The sequence below is a fragment of the Podarcis pityusensis genome (genome assembly GCF_964106645.2).
Source record: "Podarcis pityusensis genome assembly, chromosome: 13".
Taxonomy (NCBI): domain Eukaryota; kingdom Metazoa; phylum Chordata; class Lepidosauria; order Squamata; family Lacertidae; genus Podarcis; species Podarcis pityusensis.
The window spans coordinates 17,758,893-17,771,973 of NC_138038.1; the positions used below are offsets into that span (position 1 = coordinate 17,758,893).

The window sequence follows — 13,081 nt, forward strand, 5'->3', positions numbered from 1 at the left end:
TCTACACCCTGAAACTGGTTTCTATCAACCTTTCAGTATCATTCTTGTGCTCGATCTTCATCCACCTTTGCGGGGGGGGGGGGATCAAAAATTTTGGTTTTTGGTATGCTTTCAAAGAGAAAAGTCATTGGATTGCGTCAAAATTTTGTGGCAGCCCTGCTATTGTTCATCTCGCCAGACTTTCCCTTCATCCACCTTTTGTATTCTAGGCTATCAAAATCATGCCTCCAGGCGCTGCTATATGTTTTCTCCCCTTCCTACCACCACCAACAGCACCACCTGCCTCGCTGAGAATGTAAACGGGACCCTTTCTTACAAAAGGTCAAGGAGAACATCAGCTTGCAGAATTCTCTGTCTCAATATGCCGTGGCAGTTGGGGTATTGCCAGGTACTTAAAAAGAAGTCAGACACAAATTGGTTGGTGGGTAGACTTTGCAGGGTCATCCTGAAATAGAGAGGAGGAGAAGCACACATGCCTCTTTGGGCTACTTGGAGGAAAGGTGGGATAAAAATGTAATTAATCAACCAATAAATCTGCCTGTAGATAGGGATGGGCAAATCTGTCAGTTTCGGTTTCTCTCCATTTCAAATTTTTCCCAATCCTAAGTTTAGATCTCAACATCAGTTTGTGGATTTGTTTGGGGGGGTGGAATCCAAATCGTGAAAATTCACCAGCATTTTAGTGTAAATTCCTCCTTATGGAGAAAAATTGCATACAAAAATGTGTCTATTACATATTTTTTTTGCAAAGCACTTTCCCCTAATATAATGCATTTTGGTCTGTTATTTTCACTAATATATGCATTCATTTTCTTCACACTTTACCCTGGTGTTTTTGTATACATTGGGCTGGAGACCGCATTGCAAAATTTGGAGAACTGCAAATTGCGAAAGTTCATGGTGTTTCGCTTCATGTTTTGTTGGGGGAAGTGCCAACCCAGTACGTTCACCTTTAATGGGAACTGAATTGAATTTCCCCCCTGTCTTCACCTCTGGGCATGTTAAGAGTGTAGCTGTGGTCTCAGCTGCATTGCAATTTGCAGTGAGCCGAGCTACTCTGAAAGCAAAGGGTTTCTTTTTTTGCCTTTAAATGCTATGAAACAAATATCCAATGTAAAAGATGTGGGGCTCAGGCTACCTTGGGCCACTCCTGAGCAACACCCATGGTCAGTGATGGCCACTAGCTTAGATGGCTTCAAATGGGGATGAGTCAGATTTCTGTAGGATAAGGCTACTAGCCACAATGGCTAGATGTACCCTTCAGGTTCAGAGGCAGCTTGTCACTGAATAACGCTTGCTGGGAGCAACAACAGACTATTATTGTTTCTATGCCCTGCCTGCAGGCTTCCAAAGGGCATCTGGCTGGCGTTGGAAATTTAGAAGGCTAGCCTAACTTTGCTTATAAGCCCCATTGAAGTTTGTAGGCCATACTTCTGAGTAGGCATGGTCAGAACTGCCCTGCTGCTGCTGCTGGGGTACCAAATCATGGGGAATATCCCAGAATGCATTGGGCACACCCATCCAGGAACAGGCCACACCTGATATGCACCACCACAGCTTCTCCATGGCACACAATGCAAAAAACTGACGTGATACACAATAATATCGAAACAGCAGTCACACAAACACCCGCAAAATCCACAGGCTTTCTGCTGCATTGCTGTCTGGGTCCATATTTTAGAATTTAAGGTTTCAATCAGGAATAAAAGCAAATAACTAGTCTTCAGGATGTATTTATTTGTCGAAGTAAAAAATTCTTTCCTGTAGCACCTTAAAGACCAACTAAGTTAGTTCTTGGTATAAGCTTTCGTGTGCATGCACACTTCTTCAGATACACTGAAACATATTTGTCGTTATATTTCCTGCCCTGCCTCCACTACAATCAAGGCAGCAGAGATGGGTTTGCCGGCTGGTCTTTCATCTAGGTACAGGCTGGGCCCAGGCTGCTTAGCTTTGGAGAGATTGGATCTACATCACGGACCCCCCCCCCCACGGACCATTCTTGGAATTGCCCTTCTCTCCTTTTCTGCTGTGGCAAAGTTATCCTATATCACAGAAGCAGATTCAATAATGCAGAGCCTAGACTGTGTGCGCACATATCCAGAATTTAAGTCTGCATCTCGAAAGTCAGCTGGTCCTAGGACTTGACCTCTTTGAGGGGCAGAATGTGCAAAGGAACACACACGCCTTTTTCTTTATATGTGTGTTCCTCACACACAAGCCTTTATTGATGCACTAAATGGTCTGAAGGCAGAGACCATTTAGTGCATCAATAACGGTGCCAAGGCAGAAACGCTGCTCAAGCTAAGAAGGAATGGGCCTCATCTGCACCTCCATGGGAGACGATTGGGAGCCCCGTTATCGGTACAAAATCAACAGGCACACCTCAAGGTTTACCTCATGCACGCATTCAGAAACGTAGCAGCCTCTTCCATTTAAGCCCCCGCCATGTTGCATGCGCTTGTTATGGCAGCCGCTCTGAACAAACCTATTGCAGATGTTATATAAAGACACAGAGAGACTCCGGTACATGCTGCCAAAGCCAAAACTTACGCAAATTGCATAGTTTTCTCAGTGACTTACATGCCTGCCTTCCATCATGTGCGAACATACCCACTGAGGTGATAACAAAATGCTCGCCCGTGTGACACACAAGGGCAACACACACACACACACACACACACACACACACACACCATTTTTGGAAAACACACAACATCCCTTTTATAAGTATACATGGAAACACTCATCTATCCCCACATATATCGTTTAAAAAGTCGTAGGGATTTCACTTTTCAGGTTTCTCGTCTTCTTCCTTCAACCCCCACCTGAAACCCATAGGAGCTCTGGATTCAAGAGTTCCATCTCACAAAGGTACCTCAAAACCTCATACGGCCATTTTCCTCAGAACAGACAACCTCTTTCTTCACCCTCAGTTGGGAAGCCGGCCACCCGCTTCCCAACACTCGCACACACAAACTCAACTGTAGCAGTCCACACTAGCAAGGGTGAGGGTTGCTCCCAGACTGATAAACACACACCCAAAATGGCTGCCCTCCCTGTCCCATTGCACAGTAATATGGAAGTAAAGGATCCTTTCAGACCTAAGATGAGGAAATTTGGGAAGGAAAGAGCAGGGTTTGAATTACGGACACAATCAGGGAAAGGTTTGACGGAGCAAAAGTAAGCATGGCGTAAGGGAATCACACAATAACAGCATTTTGAGCAGAAACAAAGCATGGGATTTGAGGTTATACAACAGTTCACTTCCTCAAGCATATATCCTCCCCATTCCGAGGATATAGGGGACAGCAATGTCTCCCCCAGTCCTAGTCCCTTAAATCGGTTTATCCACTGGACTGAGCTCCATTCTCGCCTTTGTCCCAAGAGTAGTTGCTTCTATAGAATCCACAATCCATTCCTAAGTGCTTCGATCCACAACATATTTGGATGTGTTTGAGTACCAACAAAAAATTCTGCCCCTGAAACAGCTGCCTTCTCCCGGAAATTCTTTGGTAATTTTTTTGCCAATATTCCACTCCCTTGCCCAGATAACATAGATTGTTTTTATACACAGTAGTCATTAACGTAATTAACATAACCATAATTACCTGGAATCCTCTGGTTCTGAAAACTACAATCAGGCAGAACAGAGCAGAACTTGATGGTAAACAATCAGTGCCTGGCAATATCCGGGTCAGTACCAGTTGCTTGCTTAGTTAGTTAAGAACAAAGTGGGTTCGATCCATCTGCAATGAAAGAGAACATTTGTGAACTGGCGAGAGAAAGCGATATTCTCAAGGGCTGTCATCCTGCACATTGCTTCAATGCCATGAACCGATGGGATTTCACTGGGCTGCTGGGCTGCATCTTGAGACACTGCCAAACCCAACCTGGGCTTTATGTTGCCTGGAAGAAAGAAAAGGGAAATTGTCCACACACCCAAGAGGGAACTCTACCAAGCCGTCTCGCAGTTCGGGAATCGACGGGCGTTTTGTGCTTCCTCTGTGCTAGGAAATGAGAAAAGCAGTTCGAGAACAACAGCTTCATCCCACTCTTGCTCCCAGACCTACCAACCTCTTCCCCTGCCCCTCTTTGCCCCAGTACCAAGAGCCAAGTTCCTACCTCGCATGGAAGCTTACAGGCGTAATTTCCCCAAACCTTCCCTTTGTTCCCCACCTATCCAGTTTTAGTTTCCCTTCCCAGCTTGGGCACCCCAGACCTTAAAGCTTCTTTTCGCGATACCTGAATCTTAGCAGGATACCCCCTTTGGGTATGTGACTACGACACACCCTTTGTCTAGGCAGTGCCCACCACCACGTTGTGCCCGCTTCCTTCTTCCCCCTTTCACCCAGTGGCCAGGCTACACTCCACCATCGAAACCTATTAGTTTCCACCCCTTCCGTTCCTTACCCTCGCATCGTGTCAGGCACCCCCTCAAATGCCCCTCTTTCCTCCGTGGCTACTTTTAGAAGATCTCGCCCCGGCCTTTGGTCCGTTGCCGTCCTGTTTACATGGCCTCCCAACAGTGGGTTTTTATGCCTCTCTTTCTGCAGCGCCTAATGCCCATATACCCACACGCTCTTGTTTTGGCGCTGAGAATGGCTTTTGGGCGGGCGTTGTACAGGAATAAATATCATTCCTGGGCACTGAGATGGGGGGTGGTGGTTTGGAGGATAGGGATGCGCCAAGGGGGGGGGGAGAGATGCAATGCTGCTGTGACATTTGTGCTAAGTTGTCGTGTCAGATTTGAACTTAATTCCCTCCAATGGATCTGGGGTGGGGGGTGGGAGAGAGCAAAAGAGAGAGAAGTCCCCAGCTATACGACCATGCGCCGTTGCTTGCAGAAATCATAGAGAAGGAGCCTGTCATAGCCGGTCAGGGCTACGGGGGATGGGGAGAGAGGGGGGAAATGGGACAGGCGGCATAGAGAGAGGCGCGAGCTCCACCTTCAAGTCAAAGGCTGCAGGGGTGGAAAAAATGAGAAGCCAGGAATCTTTGCTCCCAGCCCCTTTCTTCTTAGGCCATCAGCCTCTGAGCACCAAGTTCACACAGGCCCCGCTTATTCCAGCCAAATTACAGGGATGGATGGCTCCGTCTAGTTCCAGCCAGCGTCAACCTCACACGTGTTGTTTGTTCGTATTAAGCCTCTCCTCTCCCATTCCCGCTATCTGTTAATTTTTTTAATCCATACGAAAATTCAGTATTATTGAAAATACATAAATAGATACATATTTCATCGCAAAATGTTTGTTGAAATGCACATATTGGCTCCCAACACACACATCTGTTAATGCAGTTGGTCCTAAAAATACACATTTTCATATGGTTTCTGAGCTGAAAACCGAATCACAAAATTTGGGGCAGGTCGAAAAAGCCAAAGGATAACTGTTTTCCGATTCATGTACTAGCCTAGGAGCTGCAAATTAGGTCCATTTGCTTAAAAATGTGGACTGAGCAACATTCTCCTCCGTCTTGAACTGCCACATAAGCCCTAGAGAATCCGCTCTCACTGAGAACCTAGGAGTCCTTGTTCGCCACTTCTCATACTCAAGTCTTCTAAAGCATGGGTGGGGAATGTCAGACCTGAGACATCCAGGCCTCTCTGTCTATTCCTCAAGATGCTCCTTAAGCCACGTCCCAGCCTTGCTTCACATCCTCCTTTGTCTTTTTGCCTGGCTGGAATATGCCCTGAAGTTTGATCATGACTCTTGGTTGCCCGGATGAAGAATACAGAGGCCCGTGAGAGTGTGTGTAGAAATGAGCCTACTGCATAAAGGCAGACTAAAGAAACATTCAGTGTCATTCCCAGATAAACCAGGAGTGCTGATTCCCAACCCTGTGTAATGACCAATTAGGTTCTTTTAATGTACTATTAAAAGATTGTATTAATGTACAATTAGGTTCTTTTAATGTACTATTTTATTGTACTATTAAAAAGTAGAGACATCACCTTGCCAACAAAGGTCTGTATAGTAAAAGCTATGGTTTTCCCAGTAGTGATGTATGGAAGTAAGAGCTGGACCATAAAGAAGGCTGATCACCAAAGAATTGATGCTTTTGAATTATGGTGCTGGAGGAGACTCTTGAGAGTCCCATGGACTGCAAGAAGATCAAACCTCTCCATTCTGAAGGAAATCAGCCCTGAGTGCTCACTGGAAGGACAGATCCTGAAGCTGAGGCTCCAATACTTTGGCCACCTCATGAGAAGAGAAGAATCCCTGGAAAAGACCCTGATGTTGGGAAAGATGGAGGGCACAAGGAGAAGGGGACAGCAGAGGACAAGATGGTTGGACAGTGTTCTCGAAGCTACCAGCATGAGTTTGACGAAACTGCGGGAGGCAGTGGAAGACAGGAGTGCCTAGCATGCTCTGGTCCATGGGGTCACGAAGAGTCGGACACGACTAAACGACTAAACCGTGATCTTCATTCAGACAACCAACAAGCTAGACCAGATTCCATTTCAGCCAGAGACCCAAGGGAAGATTTTGCTCCCGTCCTACTCTTCCATCCATAAATCTCAATCCCAAGTCAAAGCTGGGAACAGAGGGAACGAATCCTTAGGGCCTTAGGAGAGCAGCGAAGGCTACTGGATTTGATTGAGAAGAGCCAGAGATCCGTGACTTAGCCTAAGGGAGACAACAGGCAGGTAAGCGCGGTGGGGCATGGTTTCAAGATGAAAGACAGAAATTGCGGGTCAAGCAGCAGCAACAGATCACAACTAATTAGCTAGAGCAAAAGGGAGGAAGTGAATGGGAGGGGGGAAATCAGGTCAGGACTGAACACCTTGAGAGAGGAAAAGCAGTGCTAAATCAGACGTAATGTGTAGCATTCAACTTCCATAAATTGATCCACCAGATGCCTCTGGGAAGCCTGTAACTAGGACCCTCCTCAGTGCTCCCTCTAGCAACTAGTAATCAGTGGCAGATTGCCTCTGAAGATGGCAGTATCTATGAGAACATAAGAGCAGTCCTGTTGGATCAGGCCGAAAGCCCATCTGGTCCAGCATCTTGTTCTTACAGCTACTAATATTCAGAGCCATACTGTCTCCGACAGCGAAGATAGTACATACAGTAGCTATCATGGCTGGTAGCATCCATTTTGACTAACAATCACTGATGTTAAACAAAACAAGCAAGAAGAGAGGCAAAGCAGGTTGGGTCAGAGCATTGGGTCAGAACCTACCAACTTGCAACCAAAGAACAGAAACAGCAATCCAGTTGGGTCAAGGCTGGAAAATTTGTGAGAGGCGAAAGGAAGGAAGATAGCCTACAGCAGGGTTTCCCAAGCTTGGGTCTCTGGCTGCTGTTGGACTACAACTCCCATCATCCTTAGCCAGCGGGACCAGTGTGCAGGGATGATGGGAACTGTAGTCAAGAAACAGCTGGAAAACCTGGCCTACAGGGAAAGGGTTGGTCTGGGAAACAAGCTGAAGAAGAAAAGAGTAGGCAATTAGGACAGGACTCTGGTAGGGATGCGGAAGCAATCTGACTTTGTACTTTAATGAGAAACTACTGAATTCATATGTCTCATACCAGTACATGAACCACAACACAGCTATCCTTTGAAACCTCCCTTTCTTGCAAATATCCAAGAAAAAGGCCTTAAAAATAACCCATCAATGGTTCTTGACTCCAGTCCGCTCTCCTATTTGTTGGGGAGAATGCAATGAAAGAGGGACTTATTGGTGCACGTGGTAGTCTTGAAAACATGTACACAAATTTTAGAAAGAGGTAATGAAGGAAGTTTTGGGAATAATAGGTGTACCATCAACTTTAACTTCCAAGCTGTGTCTTTTATCAATTTTTGATCGGACTTCATATGGAAACAACTTATAATTTTTCTAATAACAGCTGCTCATTTGACAGTAGCACAGGACTGGAAGGAATCTTTGGGTTTTTTCTTTAGCTATTTGGTTCAATACAGTAATATTTATTATTATTTCTGGGAGATTGACATAGTTAAGGCTATCTCATGGTGCCTTCATTTAGTGGCCTCCATTTAGTGGCCATGTGTTACTAATAATGACAGGCCAATTACAGGGATGGCAAATCCCAATGAAATATGGCTTTATTTGCTGCTCATAACATTTGCTTTGCATTATTTCTGTATCAGGTCAGTTTTTGTTATAGCATATAATTCACTGAGTGCTTTATGAGATAATGTCTGTGAACCCTGTTGCTTTTGTACAGCTGGTTCCCCCCCCCCCTTTTTATTTTATTTCATATTTTAAACTGGATAGTGACTTTAACGTCATCATAAAATCTTAAAAAAATGAAAATTGTACTTCTCTGAATTTTGTGTTACACCTCCCTAACCGATTCGTACAAAAATGCATATATTAGGGGGAAGATGAGTGCAACCTTTTGCATTTGGAGAAAATACCACAAAAAATACATTAGGGAAAGTTGCAAAAATGTGTAAATTAGTCAAAGTTTGGCACAAAAATGTGTGTATTGGGATAAATTTGCACTAAATTCTAATTGATTTTCATACGGATTAAAAAATAATAATTGCAAATTCTCATGGAAATGTGGGGAACTGAAATCAAAACTGGATAAATGAGAAACAGAGAAAGTGAAGTTGACAGATTTATCCATCCCTATTTGGGAACAGCACATAAGGACCCAGTAGCCCAAAACCAGCAATAATGGTGGTGATGGGTTAAGACCAAAGAACCTACAAGAGAGAAAAGGGAGTCAGGAGATGGTCCAAACATCAGGCATGGTCCAAGCAGCCCAAGTGGGAGAGGAGACCTTGTAATTCTCATTAGCACTGGGTCAGAATTTAATGATGAACCCTGTGGGGACAAATGGAAAGAATATGCTTAAGAACTACGGAAGGAATCACGAAGAAGCAATAATCTCCCTAAAACTGATCAGCTGTAAGGAAAGTGGGGGACATCATGGCATGTTATTTGGGAAGGAAGAGAACAAACAACGAAGACAGGAATGCTTGCTGTATATTGAAACGAAAAGAAAACTGGTAAGATGCAAATGATGGATATTCTCAGCACGGTGTTTATTTATTACATTCAAATCCCCCACCTTCCCTGAAAAGTGCTCGGGGCGGCTCTCCGTTCCACCATTTTATCCTCAGAACAACCCTGTGAGAGGTAGGTTAAGCCGAGAGACAGTGGCTGGCCCAAGGTCACCCAGCAGGCTTTATGGCTGACTAGGGACTTGAACCCAAGTCTCCCAGGTCCTAACCCAACAGCCTAACCACTATGCCACATTTATTTTAAAATAGGATATTTTATATGACCATGCAGTGGTACCTCGGATTAAGAACTTAATTCGTTCTGGAGGTCCGTTCTTAACCTGAAACTGTTCTTAACCTGAGGTACCACGTTAGCTAATGGGGCCTCCCGCTGCCGCCGCGCCATTTCTGTTCTCATCCTGAAGCAAAGTTCTTAACCCGAGGTACTATTTCTGGGTTAGCGGAGTCTGTAATCTATAACCTGAAGCGTCTGTAACCCAAGGTACCACTGTATATGATTTAAAGGTATACTGTAGCTAGGGACTTTAGGCAAATGATCCTTTTAAAATATGTATTTTAAAGTTTTGGTATGAAATAACGATAATGATAATGAGCTGCAGGACTGAACAGCACTGAAGAGGGCTCATCAGAGCGGATGGTTTTGGGCGGCGGAAAACAACAGTGTCCTGGGGTCAGGACTGAGAAGCCCAAATGAGAGAATGCAGGCAGTTATCACATCAGGACCAAGCAGAGAAAAGAGAAAGAGAGCATCCTGGGCATTTTGGCAGAGACCATCACTGCGAGGCTAAAACTGAGGGAGTAAAAAAAAAAATCGGGGCTCTCTAGCAATACGAAGGGACCTCGTGGTGCACAGCATAACTGGAAGCATCTCTGTGAAGATAAGGAAGAAGAGAAGGCTGTCCACATGGCGGCCTGGGGAGTCGGAAGGGTGGGAGGGGGGGCGAGCTAAGTACAAATTTCTGTTGCTGCGACACGCCGTCAATTAAAAATGCAAAGCAGATTGACTCATGTGTGAAGGGGGCCTGGGGGGAGCCAGGGACTGTCAGGCCCGATCTATCTGCCCGGCGACACACACGATTGTAGGGTGGGTGGGTGGAAGTGGCATGGGGAAAGGGGTGGGCGAGAGGATGCCTGGAGGGAACGGATTGCCGAGGAAGTCTGGAGCACAGAGTCCCTCGCGCTTCTGCTCCTTCTGCACGCACTGCCGCCACCCCCTTGAGAAATGCAAAAGCAAGCCGTCTCCAAATCTATCGGGGCCTGGACTCCCCGAGTCCCAGATATTTCTTTGGGTCCAGTTACGGGTTATGGAGACCTCAAAACCCCTTGCGGTGCTGCCTAGGTACCCATACTTGGCTCTGCAGAATATATCCTCAGCCTGCCCCCACGGTGAATTGGGGGAGCCTGCCTTGACTCCCTGTCCTTCGCTGCTCTCCCTTGCCCCCTCCCCTCAGCTCCTTCGCTTCCGATTATCTCCTGCCACTGACAGGGCCCTGATTTCGTTAATTGCGACTTTAAGGTGGTTCTGTTCAAAGGCATGCTTTTACCCCGGCTAATGCATCTCAAGGCTGCCCCAGAAATAGCAGTTTGGACGGGGTGTGTGTGTGTATCTGTGTGTGTGGATTTGGTTAGCAGAAAATCCTCAGCCACATCCCTTGAGGCCAGAGATGGAGAGAGAAAGAAGGAGTTTTAACAGTAGCCAGTGATTTCCATAGGTCCAGGTTCAGAAATATGAAACAAGAGCCACAACTAGATAGGGAGGGGTGTCATACGGTGAGGGCCAGACAGGAAAAAGGAGGGCCACAAGGCTGAAAGGCAGCAAACAGGCCTCTTTGGGGAAATCTGGTGGAGCTGGAAATATTTCCTTGCGTTGCTTCCACACCGCCCCCCCCCCACGTCAAGGAACCTCCAAGCAGAGGCCAATGCAAGGTGGCACCCATTGCTTGCTGTCACAAGGCCTGAGCCCTTCCCCCAAACCAGATCCTTAGCACGTGTCACTTCGATGTGAGGCAGGGGCTGGGCTGGGGCGATCCAGCGCGGCGGAGCGAGCTGCCGCTGCCCTCCCCCAACCATCTCTCAGGGTCCTGGAGAGGGGGGGTGTTGGGGTGCCAAGCACGTCAAATCAAAGGGGTTGGAAAATACATCTCTCCCCATCACCCACCCCCAAGGCTTTCTCTTCTGTTCTGCTAGTGTGCCCCTCTCCTCCAGCCTTTGCCAACCTGGTGCCCTCTCCAGTTGAGTTGTAACCCAAAACATCAGGAGGCCTGCAGTTTGGAAAAGGCTGCTCTAACTGGAGCCATGGGCTGGCCAAAATCCCAAGCTTGGGGTCGTGGGACCCACCCCCAGGGCTGGCCCGATACATTTTGCAGCCTGAGGCACAGCAGCAAACAGTACCCACCTGAGCCAGTTAAGGCTCACCACGTTACTTTAGCACCTGAGGGAGAAAACCCCACACCTCTTGCCTTTGCAATAAGAATACATTCATAGTAAACAAATAATCAGGGCATCTAAAAGTCAGTTCCCCGAAGCAACTATCTTGGGGTGTTGCTAGGTCCTTGAAAGCCTCTATGGGCAAAGGCACATATTTGCACAAGCTAATATCAAGGAAATGACTTCTGATGAATTATGGGGTGCTGTCACATTCCAGGGGTCCCCATCTGGCCCCAAACCAGCTTCTCACCAAAGGACGCAACAACACAGACAAGGTTTCTGGGGTAGCACGGTGCAAACAGACCAAGGTCAAACATAGGGAAGCCGTATAGGTCAGCCATACATCTGGAATTTCCCAGACATATCTGGGATTCATCTTTTGGAAATAAGTGTCTGGGCAGAATTTCCTAAAATATCCAGGAAAACCTGGGCGTATGACAACCCATGTCAGAAGTGTAGGTTTTCCGGCGAATTTCCTAACAAAATAGCTCAAAAACATCTTTTTTTGCAAAAAAAAATCTCAACAACTTTTGTATCCGGATTTTTACTTTTTGAAATATGGCAACCCTAAACTAGGCTTGAGAGGCAAGGTCAAGAAACCATTGAAGGTCTATTTTTTGCAGAGTAATTCACAAAGTACAACACAGTAAGGGTGGCAAAACTAGAGTCTGCTACAAGAAAGCCTGTTGTTTCAAGGCACTGGAAGGCTCAAAAAGAAGGCCTTAAACCACCACTGCTGGCCGTGAAGAGGTTATCAGGGCTTGCTTACTCACAGGTAGACCCCTTCCTCACAAGTAACCCAATGACTCTAGATCCCAATACACATACTGTGCTGTTGCTCTTTGGCCTGGACCTAAAGGTTCTGGAGGCCTCATTCTCAAGGCCTGTGGGGCGGCTCCACCTCCTCTTCTGACATTTCCAGAGCTTCTTCCTCGGGTATCAACACAGTCCTGCCTGCTCCTCTGGCTCCTCGACCTGCGGGGTTCATCCTACGACAAAACCTACTCCACACCTGGCACCAGGTCAGGGCTAGAAAGGGCAGCAACCAGCCATGTGTTTTAAATGCACAATGCGCAGGCAGTCCCCGTTACAGAGCTTCAGTGTTACTTTCCTATTTCTAAAATGGTGCAAATGTTTTCAGGAGCGGCTTTTTGATTGCTTAAGCTCTTGACGATAATATAAGACGAAGCATGCCTGACTAACTTCCTCGCATTTGCACACAAGGCCTTTTTCAGCTTTGCAATGGATTATGGGATATTGCTTTATTTGATATAAGTTGTTTATTTTAAGGTTATTTCGGCTTTTTTGTACTGGATCAGATTGCTGTGAGGCTGCCTAATTTGTTGTTTCTTCAGCTTGTAAACTGCCTTGTGTGTTTAGAAAGGCGCTATACAAATTAAAAAGGAAATAAATGAGAAACTGAAAGGAACCAAAACGGGCGTATTCACACACCTCCACCCTTGACTCACATTTCTGCCTCATGGGCATAGCCGGGGAGGGCAGGGAACGGCAGCTCCCCCCCCAAAAAAAAATCAATAAAAATACATAGTAAACTGAGGTTCTGCTCCCCCCCCCCAACAAAAGGCCTGCCCCCCCAACAAAAATCCTGCTATGCCCATGCTACACTTTCTTAACATGCCCCTCCCCTCCCCTG

General features: G+C 46.4%; 1 protein-coding gene across 11 annotated transcripts in view; it reads right to left on the reverse strand.

The window, feature by feature from the left end:
• The window catches only part of LOC308460505 (paired box protein Pax-6-like), a gene marked incomplete at its 3' end in the record, with an annotated part of 51,701 nt that overhangs the window by 38,332 nt on the left and 288 nt on the right, over positions 1-13,081 (reverse strand). For 7 of the 11 annotated variants that reach the window (XR_013978574.1, XM_080977005.1, XM_080977007.1 and 4 more), the window contains exons 1-2: positions 12,256-12,422; positions 3,612-3,749 (exon numbers count right to left, since the gene is read on the reverse strand). The other 4 variants (XM_080977003.1, XM_080977004.1, XM_080977001.1 and 1 more) reach the window with 4 other exon arrangements.